The sequence below is a fragment of the Anolis carolinensis genome, chromosome 3 (genome assembly GCF_035594765.1).
Source record: "Anolis carolinensis isolate JA03-04 chromosome 3, rAnoCar3.1.pri, whole genome shotgun sequence".
Lineage (NCBI taxonomy): Eukaryota > Metazoa > Chordata > Lepidosauria > Squamata > Dactyloidae > Anolis > Anolis carolinensis.
Window position 1 is genome coordinate 234,258,142 of NC_085843.1, and position 10,288 is coordinate 234,268,429.

Genomic DNA, 10,288 nt, shown 5'->3' on the forward strand with positions numbered 1-10,288 from the left:
TCAAACATCTGGGTGTCCCGTGGTCAACGTCCTTGCAGATCGCCAATTCTCTCACACCAGAAGCAACTTACAGTTTCTCAAATCACTCCTGACACGGAAAAAAAAAGGTCCTGATTAAAATTCATATTATCAACTACACAAAAACCTATCTTCTAGTGCACATTTGCTTTTCTACTGCATAAAATGTTTACAGCTGTATGAACCAGGAGAAGTCAAGGAAAATAATTATGGGAGGGACAGCTCTTAACTCCCTACTTGTCCTGTAGGTTTTATTTGCTGAGGGCTATGGTGGTTGTCTTACATACCTTTGAAACCCTGGAAACAAGTTCAGCTGCATTTGACACTCCACAGGGCAAGTCGATTTGAAAGTGATTTTTCACCAGGTTTTATCTGGGCTTTCATTAGCCCAACCCTTGTGAGGGGGCTCCTGTTGTTAACTCCTGAGATCAAATAATAATTTTCTCTTGCTGGGGCCTTAGTCTCTGGACTTTTATCACATCAATGCACTATTCCAATAGAGTCATGTTACCATAGATAACACATACGTATCGAACACCTTCAATATCACATCGCTCTTCATTAGTACATTGGCACTATTTTGTCATTGCAAAAAGTCCTGCAATCATACTTCTGCATACCCTCATAACTCTGCCTTCCTCTGCTACTGTGATTCCCTCATCTTTAATTATTATTATTATTTTTAGTGCAATAGTTTAATTTCAGCATTAAAAACAACAAAAATGAAGCTGGGATATCTATAAAGTAAAAAGGAAAGCAGCCAGCTTGGGAATAGCAAGAGGGAGGAAGGAGAGAAGGAGAATCAGAGAATCCCACCCCCTAATATTATATTACTGCCAGCATGCTGGCACAGAAGTGGAGGGGGTCCATTGCACTAAGGTAGATGATGGAAACATAGTAAGGATTGGGAGCTGTTGATGGGTTTTCAATAGCTAGGGACAAGAGAATTCCAGGGCAGAAGGAAACTGGTAGTGGGATGCACCCAGTGTAGTGTGATGCAGCTACAATTCTGGTTTGTCTGCCTTGTGTGATAATGTCCTCTGTTTGAACTTTGAGATTTTAGTTACATCTACTTGGGTTTTGAAAACACAGGTGCAATGGAAGCGTGGGTCAGGCCTCCTTACTTTGGTTTAGGAGATAGGAAGTGGTGTGGCACTTTCATAAAATGGCCTAAACACTTATCAGGGTTATATGAGTTTACATCAGTGGTTCCCAACTTTTTTTTGACCGGAGATCACCTTGATCAGGGACCACTGTCCAACATTAGTACCAAAAGGGTTACGAATCAATCTTTTGGTCAACTTTAGATTCAACTTGGTTATTTGGGGTGCTGATTCAGAAAATTGCATTGGATAGACCACAACAGCTCTAGTTTCTGATATAGAACATCCAGGAGTCGCCATCTATTCGTTCACAGAAAACCATATTTAATCATCTAGAGTTGATCTTCCCCGCATGTCTCACGGACCTTATTTTGGGTCTCGCGGCCCACAGGTTGGGAACCACTGGTCTACACTGCCAGATAATCTAGTGATACATATAGAGCTGTAGTCCAGGGCTTCTCGGGCCAAAGCTTCCTCAGATGATCAAATAGTGGGGGCTGGCAAACAGGTCTTGTGCCTTGTCACTGGAATGGCATGGATATGCCAGGGCCACCTGCAGCTGAAGCTACATACTGCAACATCTTAGTTTTTTTTAATAATAAAAATACTAACAAGGAAATTGGCCAGGCAAGCATATGCATGATTACAGCTGCAATTTTTCTTATTTTACTTTTAAAACATATACTAGTAATTTATACAACAAAATAATACTTATTCTCAAGTATACTTGTTTTGTATTAGAAGCAAACTATGTGCCGAGTAAATGAGTTTGACCCCCCCCCCCCAACACACACACAGTTATTCTTTTACTTGGACATATGTCTTAAATAAGTTATTTCTGTTCTCAGTCATTCCACTGTTTTAGAGGAAAGACATGATTTGCTGCTTAATTAGTTGCCTAAAGTTATATTGTTCCTATTAGGTTTAATGAGCTATTTATCACAGCCCCTAATAAAGTAGTAGCTTTTCTGTGTTTATAACTACATATGCTGAGTTATAGGATTGTTATAGGATTGTGTGCCTTCAAGTCATTTCCAATTTATGGCAACTCTAAGGCCCCTTCCACACAGCAGAATAAAAATCCCACATGATCTGCTTTGAATATATGGCAGTGTAGACTCAGACAATCCAGTTCAAAGCAGATATTGTGGGATTTTCTGCCTTGCAGATTTTCTGGCAACCCTATCATGGGTTTTCTGAGGGCCCTTCCACACATCCCTATTTGCCAGAATATCAAGGCAGAAAATCCCACAATATCTGCTTTGAACTGGGTTTTATCTGTGTCTACGCTGCCATATATTTCAGTCCAAAGCAGATACTGTGGGATATTATTCAGCTGTGCGGAAGGGGCCTGAGGCGTAGGTCCCTTCTACACTGCCTTGTATCCCAGGATCTGATCACAGAATATCTGCTTATCCCAAATTATATGTCAGTGGAGGAAAATCAAATAATTCAGTTCAAAGCAGATAATCTGGTATCAGATCCTGGGATAAAGGGCAGTCTAGATCCAGCCTGAGAGTATGTGACTTGCTCAAGGTCACTCAGTGGGTTTTCATGACTGAACAGGGAATCAGTGAAGCCCTGTCCTCAAAAGCTGTAGTCCAGTGCTCAAAACACTAGGCAGCGTTAGCTCAATGAGTTATGGGTTAACTAGTATTTATTTATTAACTACTTACATTTATATCCTACCTTTCATACAACGAGTTTAAGGCAGTGGGCAAAGCTTACCTTCTTCCACCTTCAACCTCACAACCATTGTGTGGGGTAGGTCAGACTTGTAGTGAATTGATGATGATAAATGGAAACTCTTACATGTGCCACGATCCAGAATCACCCGCAGAACAATAACATGCCACTCAGGTTTGCAGAACAAAAATACTGGAACTTTACTGATTCCAAGAGATCAAAAACAGTAGTATTTACAATGATCCCTCTGATCACTTACAGAAGTCTACAGTCATAAATAGTCCTTTCTCAATCCAAAAATCTGCAATCAGAGACAAATACAGTCCTGGTTCTTCTCCCTCTTTTCTCAGCAACAAACAGGCCTCAAAATAGCAAGGCCTCTCTTTGAGTACACTGCTCTCTACACCAGTAGAACTCAAGTCAGCACTGGAAACTTGTCCAAATCAATCCTCAGATCTTTGCAGGCTCAGCCAATTGGCTTCATGCACTTCATTTTCCAGTTAACATGCACAGCACAATGCCTTTTGCAAACCATGACAAGACTCAGAGAGTATGATTGAACCAAGGCTACTCAAGAAACTTGTTATGGACTAGAACTCCAAGTCCAACATTCGAACAGCTACATCACACTTGCTCACTGTGTGACAGAGGTGTGCACAAAGCCAAAAATCCACTTTGTTTGTATTTATGAAATTCGTGCGACAATCGTTTTGATTTTAAAGTGTTTTGAAAAATTCGTAAGGGGTCTGTTGTTATTTTAAAAACTTACAAGAGCTAAGCTAATACTATAAGTAGTGGAGGAGGAGGCTGCAGCTCTTTGGACCAGATGAAGTTTCCAAGCACTCTTTAAAGGTGGCCCCAAAGAGAACACATTACAGTAATCCAGACGGGATGTAACTAAGGCATGTACCACCATGGCCAGATCTGGCTTCTCAAGGAACAGTCGTAGTTGGTGCACAAGTTTTAATTGTGCAAAGGCCCTCCTGGCCACTGCCAACACTTGGGCCTCCAGGTTCAATGCTGAGTCCAGGAGGACCCCCAAACTGTGAACCTGTGTCTTCAGGGGGAGTATGACCCCATCCAACACAGGCAGGATCCCTGTTCCCTGATCTGCCTTCTGACTGACCAGGAGTACCTCTGTCTTGTCTGGATTAAGCTTCAATTTTTTGCCCTCATCCATTACTGATGACAGATGCTAGTTTAGGGTCAGGACAGCTTCCTTGGCTTTAGATGGAAAGGAGTAATAAAGTTGGGTATCATCTGCATACAGGTGGCATCATATTCCACTTTGGCACCACTTTAACTGGCATGGCTCAATGTTTTGGAATCATGGGAGTTCTGGTTTTACAAGGTCTTTAGCTTTCTCTGCCAAATAGTGTTTGTGCCTCACTAGACTACAGCTCCAATGATTCTCTAGTATTGAGCCAAGTGTCAAACTGCATTAATTCTGATGTGTAGATGTGCACCCCAGTCATACTCCATTAGGCTCCTATTACCAGGGGAAGCCACAATATATTTCTGGGAAGATGGGAACTCTTTCATTGTGCTCAGTAATATATTTTCTTCCTCCCATGTTTTGTTTTCATTTTGCGTAATATCTGACTTGATGAAAAACTTTGATAGAATTAAAGACCTGCTCAAATCTTTGTGCCTTTTTAGTTGGCTTAAATAAAAGTGATGGATGCCTCTTCACTCTTTTTCCTAAAGAGCATTAGAGGATGAGATATTAAATTCTAATGAGAAAAGAGTTCACTCTGCTATAGTATTGATCCCCTTGAATTTCATAAAATCCAGATGCCCATAACAAACAAGATTATAGGCATAAGTATCAATTTAGTCGCTATCTTTTAGTCATGTTGGATGTCTGTTGTGGTGGAGCCACTTTTCTTGCATGAAATGTATACAGTATTTATTCTGAATAATGTTTTGAAAGAAATTTTATAGGATGATATAGCGATAATATTTGATGCTATAGAGATTTTCTAAGATGTACAAGGGCAGCTCTAGCAAATATTGGAAAGGTGAGCACAATGTTGGGACTTTTTATCCAATGGGTCCGCAGTGGCACATTGGGTTAAACTCTTGTGCTGCTGAACTGCTGACCTGAAGGTTGGCTGTTCGAATCTGTGGGATGGGGTGAGCTCCTGCTGTTAGCCCTAGCTCCTGCCAATCTAGCAGTTCGAAAACATGCAAACGTGAGTAGATAAATAGGTACCACTTTGGCGGGAAAGGCATAAGATGCTCCATGCAGTCATGCTTGTCATGTGACCAGGAGATGACAAGGCAGGCTCCTTGGATTGGAAATGGAGAAGAGTACCTCCCATAGAACCAGAGATGAGCACTGCCTCCAGAGCCGGAAATGAAAGGGGAAGCCTTTGTGTTTGTTGTTTGTGTTTGTGTGTCTCATTGTATTGTAACAAGTCACTGAATGTTTGCCTATATCTGTTTATATACTGTAATCCTCTCTGAGTCCCAAAGGGAGAAGGGCAGAATTTAAATAAACTGTTGTTGTTGTTTTTTAAAAAAATATTGTTTATTGCGTTTTTACACATATAAAAAGTAGAGGGTAGAGGGGGGGAGGGGGAACTGGGGAAAGAATTAGGGTTTAGCGGGGAAGGGTAGGGAGGGGGATTGGAGTGAGGGGAAGGGGTTATAAAAAGAGGGATTAGGGAGGATTTTTCCAGATGTCTAGGTCTTTCTTTATGTTTTCCCAAGTTTTTTCATAATTATTTTTTAAGAGTTGGGAGTTTTTTTTGGGGAGATGGTTATTCCTAAGAATTTAATTTTGGAGGTTATCTCAATTCCTAATTTCTTGGCAACCAATTCTTGTTTTTCCTTGTTAATATTCTTTGTGATGGCTTTTGTTTTATTTATATTAATTTTAAAACCAGCAATGTCTCCATATTCTTTAATGATTGTCATCCATTTTTCCCCTTTAGTGGCCGGGTCTTCTATAAAGCAGATGAGGTCGTCTGCGTATGCTCTCACTTTGTATTGTGTTCCTTGAATGTTGGTCCCTTGCAGGTCTTTATCTGCTCTAATATTAATTAGTAGTGTTTCTAACGCCATAATAAAAATTAGACAGCGGGCATCCCTGACGGGTTCTCTTTGGATTGTTATTGGTTCCGTGTCTCTTCCGTTGATTATAGTTTTTTTCCTTTTGTTCTTGATAAATTGCCTCTATTGAATTTTGAAAATTGAATCCAAAATCTAATTCTTGTATCAATAATTTGAAATAGTCCCAATTTATCCTATCAAACGCTTTTTCCACGTCTACTTGAATGTCATTGAATGTTTGCCTGTATCTGTTTATATACTGTAATCCTCTCTGAGTCCCAAAGGGAGAAGGGCAGAATTTAAATAAAGTGTTACTGTTTTTGTTGTTGTTGTTGTTGTTATTATTATTATTATTATAAATGTGGTGTTCTTGCAGAGAGGTTCACAAATATTTCACAAATGTGTTTTATTTCATCTCTTTCTTCAATAAAAATATTATTTAAAAAGGAAAGAAATGTATATACCTTTGGTGAAGGCTAGTAGGACAAAGGCTAGTAGGACAAAGTCCTTACATAAAGGTTGAAAAAGTGACTCCTTTTGACTACAATTTCCATAAACGCTCAGCTACTTTTCTAAGGGGGCTCCCGGTGGTGCAGTGTGTTAAAGCTCTGAGCTGCTGAACTTGCAGATTGAAAGGTCGCAGGTTTGAATCCAGGGAGCAGAGTGAGCTCCTGTTGTTAGCCCCAGCTTCTGCCAACCTAGCAGTTCAAAAACATGCAAATGAGAGTAGATCAATAGGTACCGCTCCGGTGGGAAGGTACTGACGCTCCATGCAGTCATGACGACCACATGACCTTGGAGGTGTCTACGGACAATGCAGGCTCTTTGGCTTAGAAATGGAGATGAGCACTACCCCCCAGAGTTGGACACGACTGGACTTAATGTCAGGGGAAAACCTTTATCTCACCTTACTTTTCTAAACTCTGATCCTATTTGTGGAGAACACCTGGAAGCATTTATTTCTAGGATCAAAAGTACAGTGACTGCAACAGCAGACCATCCTGGGCAAGAACAAAAGCCTAGTAAATCTGCAGTTATTGATGATTCCATCAGTTTTCCTCTCACCTCATTTGTGTCATTAATTGTAACCGCATTACTTTCAGCTAAAGAAATGAAAGCCATCCTTCTGATTATTGTTTCCTTCAATGCTACAGAAAACAATAAAGGAAAAGGAAATGGGCCTGTCATACTGATAGAAACCTTGCTAGTTTCTCATTAAAAAAACAATGTTCATAGATCCTGTGAGAAGAAATCTGTGGCTGCAAAGAAGGTAAAACACTATTACTGCAGAGAAGAAACTGTAGCTAAAAACAGACAGATCCTTTCGCAAGCCTGTTTTGCTCCTATTACATTGCTTCATCACTGTGAAACATACAGAATTAAAGCAGAATCTTTTCCAGTTTGGAACACAACTGGATTTAGCAAGATGTTGGCGCTTTAGGAAATGCTAAAAATGAACATTTTGGGGAGGAATGCTACACATAAGTATACAAAAATTAATGTGCATGTGCACCCACTCCATCAACCGAAGTTATGGTTCAGTGCCTTTAAATAGCTTCATGACAGACAAAAATGCAGCAGGCAACTCTTTTTGTTCTGTTTCTAATGCAGGGTTTCAGTGATAAGAATTCTACACCTGATAAATTATGTCTGTCAGGCAGCTGCCAAAGGCACCGAATGGCAACGTTCTCCTTTTAACCCCCTTTTCCAAGTTACAGTGTAAGCAAGTGTTGTGAAAAGGTATACAACAAGCATTTTCTACCCAACAACTAGATTACATTGAAGTGCAATGGGATTTTCCCCCCTTAAATGACCAAAGACCACACACATTCTAAGCAGCAGTACTCAGAAAACTTCTGGATGCTATGTGGTGCAATGGCATTGTGGTTCTCAACCTGGGGTCCCCAGATGTTTTGGGCCTACCACTCCCAGAAATCCCAGTCAGTTAACCAGCTGTTAGGATTTCTGGGAGTTGAAGGCCAAAGACATCTGGGACCCCAGGTTGAGAACCACTGGGTTAAACCCTTGTGCTGGCTGAAAGATGGGTGAGCTCCCGTCTGTCAGCCCTAGCTTCCCATGCATGGACATGAGAGAAGCCTCCCAGCAGGATGATATCATATTCAGGCGTCCCTTGGGCAACGTCCTTGTAGACGGCCAATTCTCTCACACCCAAAGCGACTTGCAGTATGTTCTCATCTCGCCTCTGAAATGACAAAAACGTTGGTCTAAAGAATGGCGGCTAGATTATTTATTGGGACCTTATCTACATTGCCATATAATGCAATTTAAGAATGAAATTTAATTGCATTGTATGGCAGTGTGGACTCATATAATTGAGTACACAACTCCCTTGCTACAACAGCTCCATTGGTTGCCAGCTTGTTTCCAGGAACAATTCAAAGTGCTGGTTCTGACATATAAAGCCTTTTACAGCTTGGGTCCAGGCGATCTGAAAGACTGTGGCCTCTTCTACACTGCCATATAAAATCCAGATTATCTGCTTTGAACTGGTTTATATGGCAGTGTAGACTCATATAATCCAGTTCAAAGGAGATAATGTGGATTATCTACTTTGATAATCTGGATTTATATGGCAGTGTAGAAGTGGCCCAGGATGGCCTCCTCCTGGTTCTCCTTCCTGTGCCAGGTAAAAAAACATTTTTATTCCATCAGGCCTTTCCAACTTGATGAGGGTTGGGCTGTTAATGATGTGTGGAATTGGTTTGAAGATTTTTTAAAAGTGTTTGTATGTAGTTTGTAATGTACTTTAGATATTTTTATATTTTCATCAACAAATAGTTTAATTGTTCTTGTTGGGGAATCTGAGCTGCTAGGCTCAAAAATGACCCTCAGTTGGGGCAATTCCACCAAAATATAGCAGAGTACTAGGAGTAAACTCCTTAACCAGCAGGAACTTACATGTGATGCGAAAGGATAAGCGTCTGTTTCTTAGGATGATTCAAGATTGCAGAGTCAGAACGTTAGTTCAAAAATATTTATTGAAGTAAAAGAAATACGTTCTTGATAGAAAAGGTCTTGGAGCTAACTAGCTGACTAGGTCTCATCTTCTAAAGAAGGTAAAAGGTAAAAATATCAATGCAGCTACATTTTGCCTAGAGAGAGGCAAAATGTGCATCCTCACAGGGAAGAAGGAAAAAGCAGAAGAGACCCTGAAAGTGGTGCAGACTGCATGGTCGATCCAGGGTAGTTTAAATTTAAGAGGAAGTTCCCTCACAGAAATTCCATGACTACGCCATCAAAGGGGGAGGAAACAGTGGCTAGTAGTAAAGACAAAAGGCAAAGCCCTAAAGGAAAACATGCATAGGAATGTGGGGAAAGGAATCCCTCAGCTTAGCCCTGCCTCTAGTCTAGCTACTCATTGAGGACTAGAAACTTGACATAAAAACTTGGCAGTCCAGAGATGAAACCCAAAGGTTTTGACCACATATTTTAATTTATATTCTAATGTTTGTATTGCTCTTAAATTGCATTGTTTTAATGTTGTTAATCACATTGTTTTCAACTATCAAGGGAAAGGTGGGATACAAATAACTATAATAGTAGTAATAATAGTTTTCATCAGGAGCCCTCGGTGGCACAGTGGGTTAAACTGCTGAGCTGCAGAACTTGCTGACTGAAAGGTTGGTGGATCAAATCCAGGGAGCAGGGTGAGCTCCTGCTGTTAGCCCCATCTTCTGACAACCTAGCAATTCAAAAACATGCAAATGTGGGTAGATAAATAGGTACCGCTCCGACGGAAAGGTAGCAGCGCTCCATGCAGTCATGCCGGCCACATGACCTTGGAGGTGTCTACGGATAATGCTGGCTCTTCGGCCTAGAAATGGAGATGAGCACCAACCCCCAGAGTCGGACACAATTGGACTTAATGTCAGGGGAGAATCTTTACCTTTACTAATAGTTTTCACTATCATCATCATCATCATCATCATCATCATCATCATCATCATCTCCTCCTCCTCCTCCTCCTCCTCCCTCTTCTTCTGCAACAAAATGAGGACAGGTTTACATCAGATGGGGCTATGTGTTACTGAATCAAGAGCGACAAAGGATGAAAACAGATTTTCATCTCATTTTGCCTTATCTGGCTGGATACCATCCAGATTCTTTTCATGGCAAAGAGAACTGTTCACAGTGGAGATCCATCTGCATCCCCTCAAATGTGTTCCCTATTGAATACAATGTGACTTATAACCAGGCAAGTAGGTATAGATTTGAAGCTTTTGTGGCTTTTCTTTTTTAAGCTTAGGAAATACCTGTGACTTGCCTTTGAAGATCCTATGATATGCATTCCGCACGTTGCCATTGTCACTGTTGTTAGGTATCTGCATGTAATACTTGCTCATTGTTTGGCTGCTGCCACATGCAGTTCTTCGCATATCTCCATGAACACATTTCACTTCTAT